The following is a 16340-nucleotide window of genomic DNA, read 5'->3' on the forward strand; positions in this document are numbered from 1 at the left end:
ACTTCTTCAATCGACGAAATCACAACAATCACGGCCGACGCCCCTTGGGAAAACTGGAACTTCCCAAATATAATGGTCGGGGAGACCCTGCTCGCTTCCTCCAACATTTTGATGCCGCATGTCGAGCAGGTGGTGATCAATCCCATGAAACTAAGGTGGCTTGGTTTCCAATGGCCTTAACTGATGAGGCGTCAGAATGGTACCTCGACCTTCTTGTGGAAGAACGTGCCACATGGGACCTACTTCAAACCGAATTCAAACGTCGCTTTCAAACGGAAAGGCTACAAGATGATCCCGCTCTCCAACTCAGCAAGATCGAACAAGGCCGGAGGGAAGATGTACGCACATACCTGGGAAAGATGAAGAGATTGATCGCCAAATGTGACCCACGCCCAGATGCAAAGCACCTCACGGCATGGTTCATAGCAGGTCTACGAAAGAAAATCCGCAAGGAGATGAAAAAGATAAGTAGCTATGAAACATTCAGTGCTGCTCATGCGGCAGCCATTGACATCGAAGATGGCATGACAGATTCAGACACTAGCAGTGATGATGCCAGGTCCAATACACGAGATAAGCGCTCGAAAAAAGGTAAATCAAAGGACATTGCCGAAACATCCAATGAAGATCGCCTCGAGGCCATGACCTTGAAGCTGAAAGAAGATATGATGCAGGCCATGGATCAAAAACTTCACTTGTCTCAGCCGCCAACTCAAACATACCCATGGCGAGAAAATGTCTGGTGCCCACACTGCTTGGCAAATCATACAGCAAATGAATGCCCAGTCCTAAGAGCAAGAATCAATGCACAAGCAAATCCACCGCCACGGTTGTGGTGCCATATCTGTGTCGTCGGCGGCCATGATGAGACCAGTTGCATCTTCAACATGCGCAACAATCCGCCTCGACCACCACAATACCAAGCGGCACCCATGCCAGTATACAGGCAACCGGCACTTGCACAAGCGCCCCCAGCTCCGAGACTAAATCCTGTTCCCATTCGGACACAAGTCCCCCAACTACTCAGGAATCCGAATCCACGACCGTATCCAAGAGCACCAAATCCAGCTCCTCCGGCAGTTCCCATACATCAATTACAAGCCGAGGAAGTAGACTCGCTATTTGAGTATGAAGCAGAGTACCCAGTGTACTATGTAGAAGGTGCAGAGGGTCTAATACCAGTCTATGCAAATCAAGTGCGACCCAACACATTTCGAGCACCAATCAAGTGTTACGGTTGTGGAGAAAATCATAGAATCGCAGAGTGCCCTCATCGCGGTAGCCCAGCTACTTTCCAACCACTTTGCAGAGATTGTGGCATAGGACATGCCTGTATGGATTGTCCCATGAAAAATAAGATCCCAGAACAAACAGAGGTTAAGCCTGATGTCCCCATCGGCATCATTGGGGTGGACCATCAAAGTCTGGGTCCGGCAAGTCTAAGGTCACAACCTATCAATGTAATTACACGCCAACAGAAAGAGGCCACGAAGGACCCTATCATTCCAATCCAACCGAAGCGACTTCTGAGAAAGAAAGCACAAGTGCCTCCTACCTCCGCCAAGCAATGAGCAGCCGAGTTCATCTACATCAACTCCCGAGCCTCGAATAAAAGAAGCTCCATTCCCGAATGCAGAGGTGGAGAAGGCTCGTTTTCAGGCACTTCAGCAATGGGTCCAAAATGAACAAGCTCAATTTGAGGCTCAGAAACAAGCTCAAGACCCACTCCATGACTTGGCCCCACAAAGTATTGATACTGTACTCGAGCCTTTGTTCCAACAACAGACTCCACAACAGAATGTACCACCCCGTCAACTTGAAGGAGCTGCACTCTCTAGCATCCTGAGTTGCCCTGTGTCCATTCCCATCGGAATCCTCTTACGAGATTGTCCCAATCTCTGGGAGAGTTTCAAAGGATGGATTGAACTCGCAAATCCCTTTCCACCTATGAACGACATTGATGATATTCCTGTGCGGATGGGTGAGAAAGATGACATACGCAACATCACTGTGCCTTTGATCCACAAGGCATATAATGAAATCCAAGCCATAGTGGATGGTGGCGCAGGTGTCAATGTCCTATCAAAGGAGCTTTACGAAGAATGGGGTCTCCCACCAATGCAAAAGGCTTATTTCAACATACGCCTTGCCGATGATTCACGGGCTAAACCCTTGGGAATAGTGAATGGTGTGTCCACAAAGATCGCAGGAGTCCGCTTTTCCCTTCAATTCACAATCTTGGATCTCCCCAAAAAATCCTATCAAATCTTACTGGGACGTCCTTGGTTACGGGAAGCATCAGTCCTCCATGACTGGGGAACGGATAGATTGACAATCCAGAATCGAGACACTGCAGTCAGGGTGAATGTGGGGACAGGAGCTATTAAACCCATTGTTCCTAGAGCATTGGATGACACATCTTCCACGACAATTTCGAGCAAATCAGATCCCTTGCAACAGCATGCCATAGCAGGTGACTCACAAAGCAATGTCAATAACTGGATACAAACATTGGCAACCATTGACAACTGCCATTCATTAGACCCCATCTTCTCACAGATAGATGTTAACACACTACAGGTTGATCCTCCACCGACACATGAAGAACCAATCGATCTAGAGATGCCTTTCTTTATGGCTGACTCGAATGGGATAATGAACCTGAAGAAGGTACCCATACCAATGATGACTCCGATTTTCCTTGGGACCTTGAAACAGAGGCTGCGAATGCTGCAATTGAAGATCAAATCTTTGATAATGACCTAGCCATTCTGCATGCCCTAATGGCAGTTGAGCTCCCAAAAGTTGAACCTCCACAGTTGCATAACAGCAGACGATCCCGCAAGAAAGCTGCAGGAGGAAATCGCAGAAGAGCCAAGGCCGAGCACTTCAATGAATTCGAACGAGTCCGAACACGGATTGTGGAATTGTATCTTGCAAAGGCAGTCCCCTCAAAGTCAAAACCACCACCTCTTGAATGGTCCCCTGAAGGACTGGAAGGAATATGTGCAGCACATGAACCCTTACTTGGAAACACCTTGCCAGTGGAAAAGTTACCCCACAGTTCCCAACGTAAGAAGTTTCGGAAATATAAGCCACATGTGCGGATGAAGCTTGATCCAGAGACTTCAGAAAAAGAAAGGAAAGAAGAGCCTAACAAATTACTTAATGCAACTATGCCACCCAGTACTCATGACACATCTCAGGCTAGTTCAACCCCATCAGAGGCCGATCTTCGAGAAGTGCCGGAATACTTTAAGAATTATACAAGTGGCAGTGCACCAATAGCAATGCCAAGACCAATCAGAGAATCTGAAGTTCAAGAAACCGATAGCATTGGAGAAACTCCAATCTATGAGGGACCGGCAAAAACACGCACAATAAACCTCGCCCTTGAAGGGGAGGAAGAAAAGTTAGTTTTCATTGGGAAACAGCTCCGTCAAGAAGATGAAAGCAAACTCAAAGAACTCCTAATGGAATACCGTGACTGCCTTGCATGGTCATACAAAGAGATGAAAGGAATTTCACCAGAAGTGGCAGTTCACACGATCCCTATAAGGGAAGGTGCTCGCCCTAAGGTATGTGGACCTTATCGCACAAATCCTAAATATGGCACCATGGTTTATGACGAGCTGGAAAAACTCCTAGATGCCGGATTCATCTACGAGATAGAGCACACTGATTGGGTTTCACCCATTGTCATTGTGCCTAAACGCAACAAGAAGCTCAGAATATGCGTAAACTTGAAAAATGTGAATGCCGCCACAATTAGGGATCACTACCCCCTACCCTTAACAGAAACAGTGTTGGAAAAGGTGGCAGGATCCGAAATCTACAGCTTCTTGGATGGCTTCAGTGGCTATAACCAGGTACAAATTGCTCCTCAAGACCAATCAAAAACAGCATTTGCTATAGAATGGGGTATTTTTGCATATAGAGTCATGCCATTCGGCCTTTGTAATGCCCCGGCCACATTCCAGCGAGTCATGTTCACAGCTTTCAAGTCATTCTTGAATAAGTTTTTACAGGTGTTCTTGGATGATTTGTGCATCCATTCAACCAAACAGGACCACTTCAAATGTCTGGAAGAAGTACTAATCAAATGCAGGGAGTATGGCATCTCCCTAAATCCAACAAAATGCCAGTTCATGGTCACCCACGGAGTTGTTTTAGGACACATCGTCTCTCAACATGGGATTGCAACTGACATGGACAAAATCAAAATCATCATGGAATTGCCTCCTCCTACAAATTCCAAAGGTGTACAGGTCTTTATGGGACATGCCGGCTATTATAGAAGATTTATATTGCGGTATGCCATGATAGCTAGACCACTTTACAAATTATTAGTGGAGTTCTTATGGACCGAAGAGTGCGACCAAGCCTTTGAGCTTTTAAAGTGGTGCCTAATCACAGCACCCATCCTTCTATCTCCCAATTGGGATATTGATTTTCATGTTCATACTGATGGATCCAAGTATGCAATTGGGAGTGTGCTTTGTCAACCTGGTGAACATAAGAAAGACTACCCAGTTTACTTCGCCAATCGACAACTCAATGATGCAGAGATCAACTATACAACCACAGAAAGAGAAGCCCTAGCAATGGTGTACAGTGTAAAGAAATTTCGGCACTATCTCCTTGCAAATGATTTTGTCTTCTACACCGACCATCAAGCATTGCTTTATCTTGTGAACCGTCCGTGTACCACAGGAAGAATAACCAGATGGCTCCTCTTGCTACAAGAATTCAACTTCAAAATTGTGGTCCGCAAAGGTGCCCAACACTACATTGCCGATCACATGTCTCGAGTAAAGACAGGAGAAGAAGCCACTGGAGTAGAAGATGACTTACCAGATGCCACACTATTTCAAATAGATGCTGTTCCAGAATGGTGTGGAGATATCATTGGGTACTTGATGGCAGGAAGACCACCCCCTGACATGAAAGCAGTAGATGCCAGAAAATTGATTCTAAAGGCTGCACCATATCAACTCATTGCAGGACAACTATACAAGATGGGCAAGGACCAGATATTAAGAAGATGTGTAATGCCTCATGAGATCCTGCCAATCCTGAGTGAAGTCCATGAAGGCATTGCAGGAGGACACTTCCAAGGGGAAGCCACAGCAAGAAAAGTTCTCCTCGCAGGCTACTGGTGGCCAACACTGTGGGCAGATGCCTATGAATTTGTGAAAGGCTGTGATGTATGCCAACGAACTATTAAACCACAACACAAAGACTTCAATCCCCTAACAACAGTTGTTGCACAACAGCCATTTGAAAAATGGGGGATTGATTATGTGGGTCCCATACATCCAGCAGCAAAAGGAACACAGGCACGCTACATCATTGTGGCCACTGATTACTTTACAAAATGGGCTGAAGCTAAGGCAGTCAGAAAGGCAGATGCCAAAAGCACAGCAAGATTCTTGTACGAACATGTGATCACCCGATTCGGATGCCCCATTGAAATTGTGTCGGATAGAGGCACACATTTTGTCAATGAGGTAATCCAAGAACTCTTGTCTGGCTTCATGGTCATTCATAGAAAAAGCACACCCTACTACCCCCAAGGGAATGGATTAGCAGAATCCACAAACAAAATCATATGCAATATCCTCACCAAGGTAGTAGAACCGCAGCGTTCTGATTGGGCAGAGAAACTGAACGCAGCCTTATGGGCATACAGAACCACATTCAAGGTCAGTACAGGGAACACACCTTTTCAATTGGTGTACGGCCTTGAAGCCGTGGTCCCACTTGAATTTATAATACCAAGTCTGCGCATCGCAATACAAGAACACATGGGTGATCATGAGTCCTTGAAAGAAAGGCTCTGTCAGTTGGAAAAGCATACAGAGACAAGACTAGTCGCTTATCATGCCATGACAACAGAAAAACGTCGAAGAAAGGCATGGTTTGACAGGAATCTAAAAGCTAAAGACATCAAGGAAGGCGACTTAGTCCTGTTATACAATGCCAAAGTACACAAGGGAAAACTGAAATATCTAGGTCAAGGACCCTACCGAGTACGCAAGATGAATCCCATTGGAGCTGTGCTACTTGAAACACTTGATGGAGTCCAATTCAACACAACAATAAACGGGAGCCGACTGAAGCGCTACTACATCAACACGTGAGCCATCCCCGACAAAAACGAAGATTTGGGAAACCAAGTCTTCCTTAGTTAGGATTAGATTGTATCACAAGCACTCACTCGCATATGCACGTTTTTGCACATATAGTTTGCACTAGATTGTTACACGCACACTCACTGCATATGCACGTTTTTTGCACGTTAGGGATGTTTGCGTCTTAGTTTCCCTATCAAATCCCACAAATAAGCATATAGTTAGACACATCACATGCACTCACATGATTTTGCATAGGCACATAATAGATTGCATAAAAAATAGTATCACACAGTTTCATTCCATACTCTCAAAGCATGCAATGAATTCACACGCAGTACACAAAGCTATGCCAAAACTCAAGATGAATTGGCAACAGAGTCTGCAGCCTCCGCAACGAGACCCCCGCCAAACATCACAGCCGTCTCCTATATGCAAAAAATATCAAACTTGCATACTAATTATCTACAAGCTCAATGCTACTGGTGCAATCGCATCCAACATGTATGCAAGATAGCAAGAAATGACAGCCTCCACAACGAGACCCCCGCCAAACCTCTTCCCAAGAAGATTCGACGGCAGCGTCCGCAACCTCAGCAACGAGATCCCCTCTGACATTCATAGTCATCTACCCCTCCTCAAGTGGAGATAAGCTTCTTGACCAACATCCTTTTATACCAATCCTCCACAACGAGACCCCCGCTAAACCTCTTCCCAAGAAGATTCGATGGCAGCGTCCGCAACCTCAGCAACGAGATCCCCTCTGACATTCATAGTCATCTACCCCTCCTTAAGAGAAGATAAGTTTCTTGACTATTGACTACACATTGTGTGGTGCAAAAGAATTACAGCAGGAACGACTCGCATACCCACTGTATTACGCACATGGCATCTCAACTCTGAAATCAAAATAATCCATAACCCGAGGACGGGTAATAAAATGGATCCGGGAGTATGTTGACTCTGTGCCAACATGAACTTATGAAGAAAGAGAAGGTGATACAACTTTGTGATACAACTTTGTGTTACAACTTTGTGTTACAACTTCTAGACACAACTTTATGTTACGACTTTATGTAACAACTTTGTGTTACAAGTTTGTGTTACAACTTCTACATGAAGAGAGAGAATGTGTTATGACTTTGTGACACAACTTTGTGTTACAACTTTGTGTAACAACTTTGTGATACAACTTTGTGACACAACTTTGTGTTACAACTTTGTGTAACAACTTTGTGTTACAACTTCTACATGTAGAGAGAGAAAGTGATACAACTTTGTGTTACGACGTTGTGACACAACTTTGTGTTACAACTTTGTGATACAACTTTGTGTTACAACTTTGTGATACGACTTTGTGTTACATGCAGAGAGAGAAGCTCTCCAACTTGTATAAATACCCCATAATGGAATGAAGCCCACACTCTTGGGGCATTGTGTTGAGTCTACATTGGTATTCCAAGCATTTGTCTCAAGTGTCCATGCTTCCTTGCACTGCACGTCCAAAAGCATGTCCTAACCTTGCAACCCTTCTCCCCTCTCCTCCAACCCTGCAACCCATCCTCTCCCTCTCCTCCTCCCTTCTCCCCCCTCCTCCTCCTCCTCCTCCTCCTCCCTCCTCCTCCCTCCTCCTCCTCCTCCTCCTCCTCCCTCCTCCTCCTCCTCCTCTCTCCTCCCTCTCCCTCCTCCTCTTCCCTCCTCCTCCTTCCTCCTCTCTCTCTTACTTCACCCATGCTCTTACACCTTCTTCCTCTCCCACTCCTATGCTTTCCTAAACCCTTAAACTCAATGATCTACGAGGGAGACGAGTTCTCCACCATGTATTTTACTCTGAACCTTGGATCCTCCTCCTAACCCTGAACTCCTTCTAAACCTTGGAACCTCCTTCTGAACCCTGGAACTCTTTCTAACCCTGAACTCTTTCTAAACCCTGGAACCTCCTTCTGAACCCTTAAACTCCTCCTAAACCCTACAACCCCCAATGAAGGCGAAAGCCTTCATTACCCCAACAACAATGGTTTACGTGCCTTTTACACATGCTTGCATTATGTTTACTCACCACACTTAAGCCTACGTCTCTCACCGGAACACGACTCGAGGTCCTAAGCTACACATATACTACAACGACAATCCCAATATATCTGTAGGTGACAAAAAGCCTCGGAACACTGCAACATAGAGAACCCAGCTCTTCCTACGGAAGCGGTAGGAAAGAGCCAACAGGCACCATTCTCCTATGATCACTGGAATACCCCTCCTATAATATTAGGGTAAACAACTGTACCAAGGGAGAATGGTAGTGGTGCCAATCTCTTATTGGGCCCTAGAAAATGGCACTGAGAAGCCTAAACTCACATGCCATTCTTCTATGTTCCACCGGTGGAAAATGGCAATGGTGCCATTCTCTAAAACATGCACAAGGAATCCTAAACGCACATGTGCATTGGCACTTTTACCATTATCCTACTACAGCCAATAAAATTAGTGGAATGTCAATCTATAGGTTTAGTTTGTCTAGATTACCACTAGTGGAGAATAGCAGTGATGCCAATCTCATGCAGGCACCTACATAATGACACTAAGATCAACAAACTCACATGTGGATTGGAATCGGACACCATTCTCCTATGATCACTGGAATACCCCACCTAGAATAGTAGGGTAAACATTTGTACAAGTGGAGAATGGCAGGGTGCCAATCTATTATTAGGCCCTAGAAAATGGCATTGAGAAGCCTAAACTCACATGTGCAAGCTTCTCAATGCCATTTTCTAGGGCCTAATAAGAGATTGGCACCACTGGAGAATGGATTTCTGTCAATCTCTGTGGAGAATGCCACCAGTGGAGAATGGCAGTGGTGCCAATCTCATACCAAGACGTTAAAAATGGCACAAGGAATCCTAAACTCACATGTGCATTGGCACTTTTGCCATTATGCTACTGCAGCCAATAAAATTTGTGGACTGTCAATCTACAAGTTTAGTTTATCTAGATTGCCACCAGTGGAGAATTGAAGTGATGCCAATCTCATGCAGGCAACCACATAATGACACTGAGATCCTCAAACTCACATGTGGATTGGAATCGGGCACCATTCTCCTATGATCCTTGGAATACCCCTCCTAGAATATTACGGTAAACATTTGTACAAGCGGAGAATGGCAGTGGTGCCAATCTCTTATTAGGCCCTAGAAAATGGCACTGTGAAGCCTAAACTCACATGTGCAGCCAATAAAATTAGTAGAATGTCAATCTATAGTTTAGTTTGTCTAGATTACCACTAGTGGAGAAGCCTAAACTCACATGTGCATTCTTCTATGTAGTGATCACCGTCTCCACTGTGTAGATATCATATGGAATTGTGTCAATCTCTATGGAGAATGGCAGTAGTGCCAATCTCATACTATGACCTGAAAACATGCACAAGGAATCCTAAACTCACATGTGCATCAGCACTACCACTAGTGGAGAATGGCAATGATGCCAATCTCATGCTGGCAACTACATAATGACAATGAGATCACCAAATTCACATGTGCATTGAAACTTTTGCCATTATCCTACTGCAGCCAATAAAATTAGTGGAATGTCAATCTACAGGTTTAGTTTGTCTTGATTACCACTAGTGGAGAATGGCAGTGATGCCAATCTCATGCTGGCAACTACATAATGACACTGAGATCATCAAACTCACATGTGGAATGGAATCTGACACCACTCTCCTATGATCACTGGAATACCCCTCCTAGAATAGTACGGTAAACATTTGTACAAGTGGAGAATGGCAGTGGTGCCAATCTCTTATTAGGCCTTAGAAAATGGCATTGAGAAGCCTAAACTCACATGTGCATTCTTCCATGTAGTGATCACAGTCTCCGCTGTGTAGAGATCATATGGAATTGTGTCAATCTCTGTGGAGAATGCCACCAGTGGAGAATGGCAGTGGTGCCAATCTCACATGTGGAATACCCCTATGATCCTTGGAATACCCCTCCTAGAATATTAGGGTAAACATTTGTACAAGTGGAGAATGTCAATGGTGCCAATCTCTTATTAGGCCCTAGAAAATTGCACTGTCAAGCCTAAACTCACATGTGCATCCAATAAAATAAGTGGAATGTTAATCTATAGGTTTAGTTTGTCTAGACTACCAATAGTGGAGAAAGGGAGTGATGCCAAACTCATGCTGGCACCTACATAATGACACTGAGATCATCAAACTCACATGTGGATTTGAATCGGACACCACTCTCCCATGATCACTGGAATACCCCTCCTAGAATAGTAGGGTAAACATCTGTACAAGTGGAGAATGGTAGTGGTGCCAATCTCTTATAAGGCCCTAAGAAATGGCATTGGGAAGCCTAAACTCACATGTGCATTCTTCTATGTAGTGATGACCTGAAAACATGCACAAGGAATCCTAAACTCACATGTGCATTGGCACTTTTGCCATTCTCTGCTAGTGGTAATGTGCATTCTTCTATGTAGTGATCACTGTCTCCGCTATGTAGAGATCATATAGAATTGTGTCAATCTCTGTGCAGAATGCCACCAATGGAGAATGGTAGTGGTTCCAATCCCATACCATGACTTGAAAACATGCACAAGGAATCCTAAACTCACATGTGCATTGGCACTATTGCCATTATCCTACTGTAGCCAATAAAATTAGTGGAATGTCAATCTATAGGTTTAGTTTGTCTAGATTACCACTAGCAGAGAATGGTAGTGATGCCAAACTGATGCTGGCCCTAAGAAATGGCATTGAGAATCATAAACTCACATGTGCATTCTTCTATGTACTAATCCCTGTCTCCGTTGTGTAGAGATCATATGGAATTGTATCAATCTCTTATTAGGCCCTGGAATGGCAATCTATAGGTTTAGTTTGTTTAGACTACCACTAGTGGAGAATGGCAGTGATGCCAAACTCATGCTGGCACCTACATAATGACACTAAGATCATCAAACTCACATGTGGATTGGAATCGGACACCACTCTCCTATGATCACTGGAATACCCCTCCTAGAAAAGTAGGGTAAACATTTGTACAAGTGGAGAATGGCAGTGGTGCCAATCTCTTATTAGGCCCTAAGAAATGGCATTGAGAAGCCTAAACTCACATGTGCATTCTTCTATGTATTGATCACTGTCTCCACTGTGTAAAGATCATATGGAATTGTGTCAATCTCTGTGAAGAATGCCACTAGTGGAGAATGGCAGTGGTGCCAATCTGATACCATGACCTGAAAACATGCACAAGGAATCCTAAACTCACATGTGCATTGGCACTTTTTCCATTATCCTACTGTAGCCAATAAAATTAGTGGAATGTCAATCTATAGGTTCAGCTTGTCTAGATTACCACGAGCGGAGAATGGAAGTGATGCCAATATCATGCTTGCAACTACATAATGACACTTAGATCATCAAACTCACCTGTGGAATGGAATAGGACACCACTCTCCTATGATCATTGGAATACCCCCCCTAGAATAGTAGGGTAAACATTTGTACAAGTGGAGAATGACATGTGCAGAGATCTTTTGGATTTGTGTCAATCTCTATGGAGCATGCCACCAGTGCAAAATGGCAGTGGTGCCAATCTCATACCATGACGTGAAAACATGCACTTTTGCCATTATCCTACTGCAGCCAATAAAATTAGTGGAATGTCAATCTATAGGTTTAGTTTGTCTAGATTACCACTAGCAGAGAATGGCAGTGATGCCAAACTCATGCTGGCCCTAATAAATGGCATTGGGAATCCTAAACTCACATGTGCATTCTTCTATGTTGATCACTGTCTCTGCTGTGTAGAGATCATGTGTAGAGATCATATGGAATTGTGTCAATCTCTTATTAGGCCCTGGAATGTCAATCTATAGGTTTAGTTTGTTTAGACTACCACTAGTGGAGAATGGCAGTGATGCCAAACTCATGCTGGCACCTACATAATGACACTGAGATCATCAAACTCAAATGTGGATTGGAATCGGACACCACTCTCTTATTATCACTGGAATACCCCTCCTAGAAGAGTATGGTAAACAATTGTACAAGTGGAGAATGGCAGTGGTGCCAATCTCTTATTAGGCCCTAAGAAATGGCATTGAGAAGCCTAAACTCACATGTGCATTCTTCTATGTAGTGATCACTGTCTCCGTTGTGTAGAGATCATATGGAATTGTGTCAATCTCTACGGAGAATGCCACCAGTGGAGAATGGAAGTGGTGCCAATCTTATACCATGACCTGAAAACATGCACAAGGAATTCTAAACTCACATGTGCATTGGCACTTTTGCCATTATCCTACTACAGCCAATAAAATTAGTGGAATGTCAATCTATAGGTTCAGTTTGTCTAGATTACCACTAGCAGAGAATGGCAATGATGCCAATCTCATGCTGGCAACTACATAATGACACTGAGATCATGAAACTCACATGTGGAATGGAATAGGACCCACTCTCCTATGATCACTGGAATACCCCTCCTAGAATAGTAGGGTAAACATTTGTACAAGTGGAGAATGGCAGTGGTGCCAATCTCTTATTAGGCCCTAAGAAATGGCATTGAGAAGCCTAAACTCACATGTGCAGAGATCATATGGATTTGTGTCAATATCTGTGGAGAATGCCACCAGTGGAGAATGGCAGTGGTGCCAATCTCATACCATGACCTGAAAACATGCACAAGGAATCCTAAACTCACATGTGCATTCTTCTATGTAGTGATCACTGTCTGTGCTATGTAGAGATCATATGGAATTGTGTCAATCTCTGTGGAGAATGCCACCAGTGGAGAATGGAAGTGGTGCCAATCTCATACCATGACCTGAAAACATGTACAAGGAATCCTAAACTCACATGTGCATTCTTCTATGTAGTATCATTGTCTCCGCTATGTAGAGATCATATGGAATTGTGTCAATCTCTGTGTAGAATGCCACCAGTGGAGAATGGTAGTGGTTCCAAGCTCATACCTTGACCTGAAAACATGCACAAGGAATCCTAAACTCACATGTGCATTCTTCTATGTAGTGATCACTGTCTCTACTGTGTAGAGATCATATGGAATCCTAAACTCACATTTGGATTGGAATCGGACACCACTCTCCTATGATCACTGGAAAACCCCTCCTAGAATAGTAGGGTAAACATTTGTACAAGTGGAGAAAGGCAGTGGTGCTAATCTCTTATTAGGCCCTAAGAAATGGCATTGAGAAGCCTAAACTCACATGTGCATTCTTCTATGTAGTGATCACTATCTCCGCTGTGTAGAGATCATATGGAATTGTGTCAATCTCTGTGGAGAATCCCACCAGTGGAGAATGGTAGTGGTGCCAATCTCATACCATGACGTGAAAACATGCACAAGGAATCCTAAGCTCACATGTGCATTCTTCTATGTAGTGATCACTGTCTCCGCTGTGTAGAGATCATATGGAATTGTGTCAATCTCTGAGATCATCAAACTCACATGTGGATTGGAATCGGACACCACTCTCCTATGATCACTAGAATACCCCTTGTAGAATAGTAGGGTAAACATTTGTACAAGTGGAGAATGGTAGTGGTGCCAATCTCATACCATGACCTAAAAACTTGCACAAGGAATCCTAAACTCACATGTGCATTGGCACTTTTGCCATTATCCTACTGCAGCCAATAAAATTAGTGGAATGTCAATCTATAGGTTTAGTTTGTCTAGATTAACACCAGTGGAGAATGGCAATGATGCCAATCTCATGCTGGCAACTACATAATGACATTGAGATCATCAAACTCATATGTGGAATGGAATAGGACACCACTCTCCTATGATCATTGGAATACCCCTCCTAGAATAGTAGGGTAAACATATGTACAACTGGAGAATGGCAATGGTGCCAATCTCTTATTAGGCCCTAAGAAATGGCATTGAGAAGCCTAAACTCACATGTGTAGAGATCATATGGATTTGTGTCAATCTCTGTGGAGAATGCCACCAGTGGAGAATGGCAGTGGTGCCAATCTCATACCATGACCTGAAAACATGCACAAGGAATCCTAAACTCACATGTGCATTCTTCTATGTAGTGATCAACTGTCTCTGCTGTGTAGAGATCATATGGAATTGTGTCAATCTCTGTGGAGAATGCCACCAATGGAGAATGGCAGTGGTACCAATCTCATATCATGACCTGAAAACATGCACAAGGAATCCTAAACTCACATGTGCATTCTTCTATGTAGTGATCACTGTCTCCGCTGTGTAGAGATCATATGGAATTGTGTCAATCTCTGATATCATCAAACTCACATGTGGATTCGAATCGGACACCACTCTCCTTTGATCACTGGAATACCCCTCCTAGAATAGTAGGGTAAACGGTTGTACAAGTTGAGAATGGCAGTGGTGCCAATCTCTTATTAGGCCCTAAGAAATGGCATTGAGAAGCCTAAACTCACATGTGCATTCTTCTATGTAGTGATCACTGTCTCCGCTATGTAGAGATCATATGGAATTGTGTCAATCTTTGTGGAGAATGCCACCAGTGGAGAATGGCAGTTGTGCCAATCTCATACCATGACCTGAAAGCATGCACAAGGAATCCTAAACTCACATGTGCATTTGCACTTTTGCCATTATCCTACTGTAGCCAATAAAATTAGTGGAATGTCAATCTATAGGTTTGTCTAGATTACCACTAGTGGAGAATGGCAGTGATGCCAATCTCATGCTAGCAACTACATAATGTCACTGAGATCATAAAACTCACATGTGGAATGGAATCAAACAACACTCTCCTATGATCATTGGAATACCCCTCCTAGAATAGTAGGGTAAACATTTGTACAAGTGGAGAATGGCAGTGGTGCCAATCTCTTATTAGGCCCTAAGAAATGGCATTGAGAAGCCTAAACTCACATGTGCATTCTTCTATGTATTCTCCACAGAGATTGACACAAATCTCTGTGGAGAATGGCACTGGTGCCAATCTCATACCATGACCTGAAAACATGCACAAGGAATCCTAAAATCACATGTGCATTGGCACTTTTGCCATTATCCTACTGCAGCCAATAAAATTAGTGGAATGTCAATCTATAGGTTCAGTTTGTCTAGATTACCACTAGCGGAGAATGGCAGTGATGCCCATCTCATGCTGGCAACTACATAATTACACTGAGATCATCAAACTCACATGTGGAATGGAATAGGACACCACTCTCCTATGATCATTGGAATACCCCTCCTAGAATAGTAGGGTAAACATTTGTACAAGTGGAGAATGGCAATGGTGCCAATCTCTTCTTAGGCCCTAAGAAATGGCATTGAGAAGCCTAAACTCACATGTGCATTCTTGTATGTAGTGATTATTGTCTCCGATGTGTAGAGATCATATGGAATTGTGTCAATATCTGTGGAGAATGGTAGTGGTGCCAATCTCATACCATGACCTGAAAACATGCACAAGGAATCCTAAAATCACATGTGCATTGGCACTTTTTCCATTATCCTACTGCAGCCAATAAAATTAGTGGAATGTCAATCTATAGGTTCAGTTTGTCTAGATTACCACTAGCGGAGAATGGCAGTGATGCCAATATCATGCTGGCAACTACATAATTACACTGAGATCATCAAACTCACATGTGGAATGGAATAGTACACCACTCTCCTATGATCATTGGAATACCCCTCTTAGAATAGTAGGGTAAACATTTGTACAAGTGGAGAATGGCAGTGGTGCCAATCTCTTATTAGGCCCTAAGAAATGGCATTGAGAAGTCTAAACTCACATGCGCAAAGATCATATGGATTTGTGTCAATCTCTGTGGAGAATGCCACCAGTGGAGAATGGCAGTGGTGCCAATCTCATACCATGACCTGAAAACATGCACAAGGAATCCTAAACTCACATGTGCATTCTTCTATGTAGTGATCACTGTCTCCGCTGTGTAGAGAGCATATGGAATTGTGTCAATCTCTGTGGAGAATGCCACCAGTGGGGAATGGTAGTGGTGCCAATCTCATACAATGACCTAAAAACATGCACAAGGAATCCTAAACTCACATGTGCATTCTTCTATGTAGTGATCACTGTCTCCGTTGTGTAGAGATCATATGGAATTGTGTCAATCTCTGTGGAGAATGCCACCAGTGGAGAATGGTAGTGGTGCCAATCTCATACCATGACCTGAAAACATGCACA

Source organism: Dipteris shenzhenensis, chromosome 1, assembly GCF_047967505.1.
Source record: "Dipteris shenzhenensis isolate YYH24624 ecotype China chromosome 1, Dip_SZ_1.0, whole genome shotgun sequence".
In the NCBI taxonomy this organism is placed as follows: domain Eukaryota; kingdom Viridiplantae; phylum Streptophyta; class Polypodiopsida; order Gleicheniales; family Dipteridaceae; genus Dipteris; species Dipteris shenzhenensis.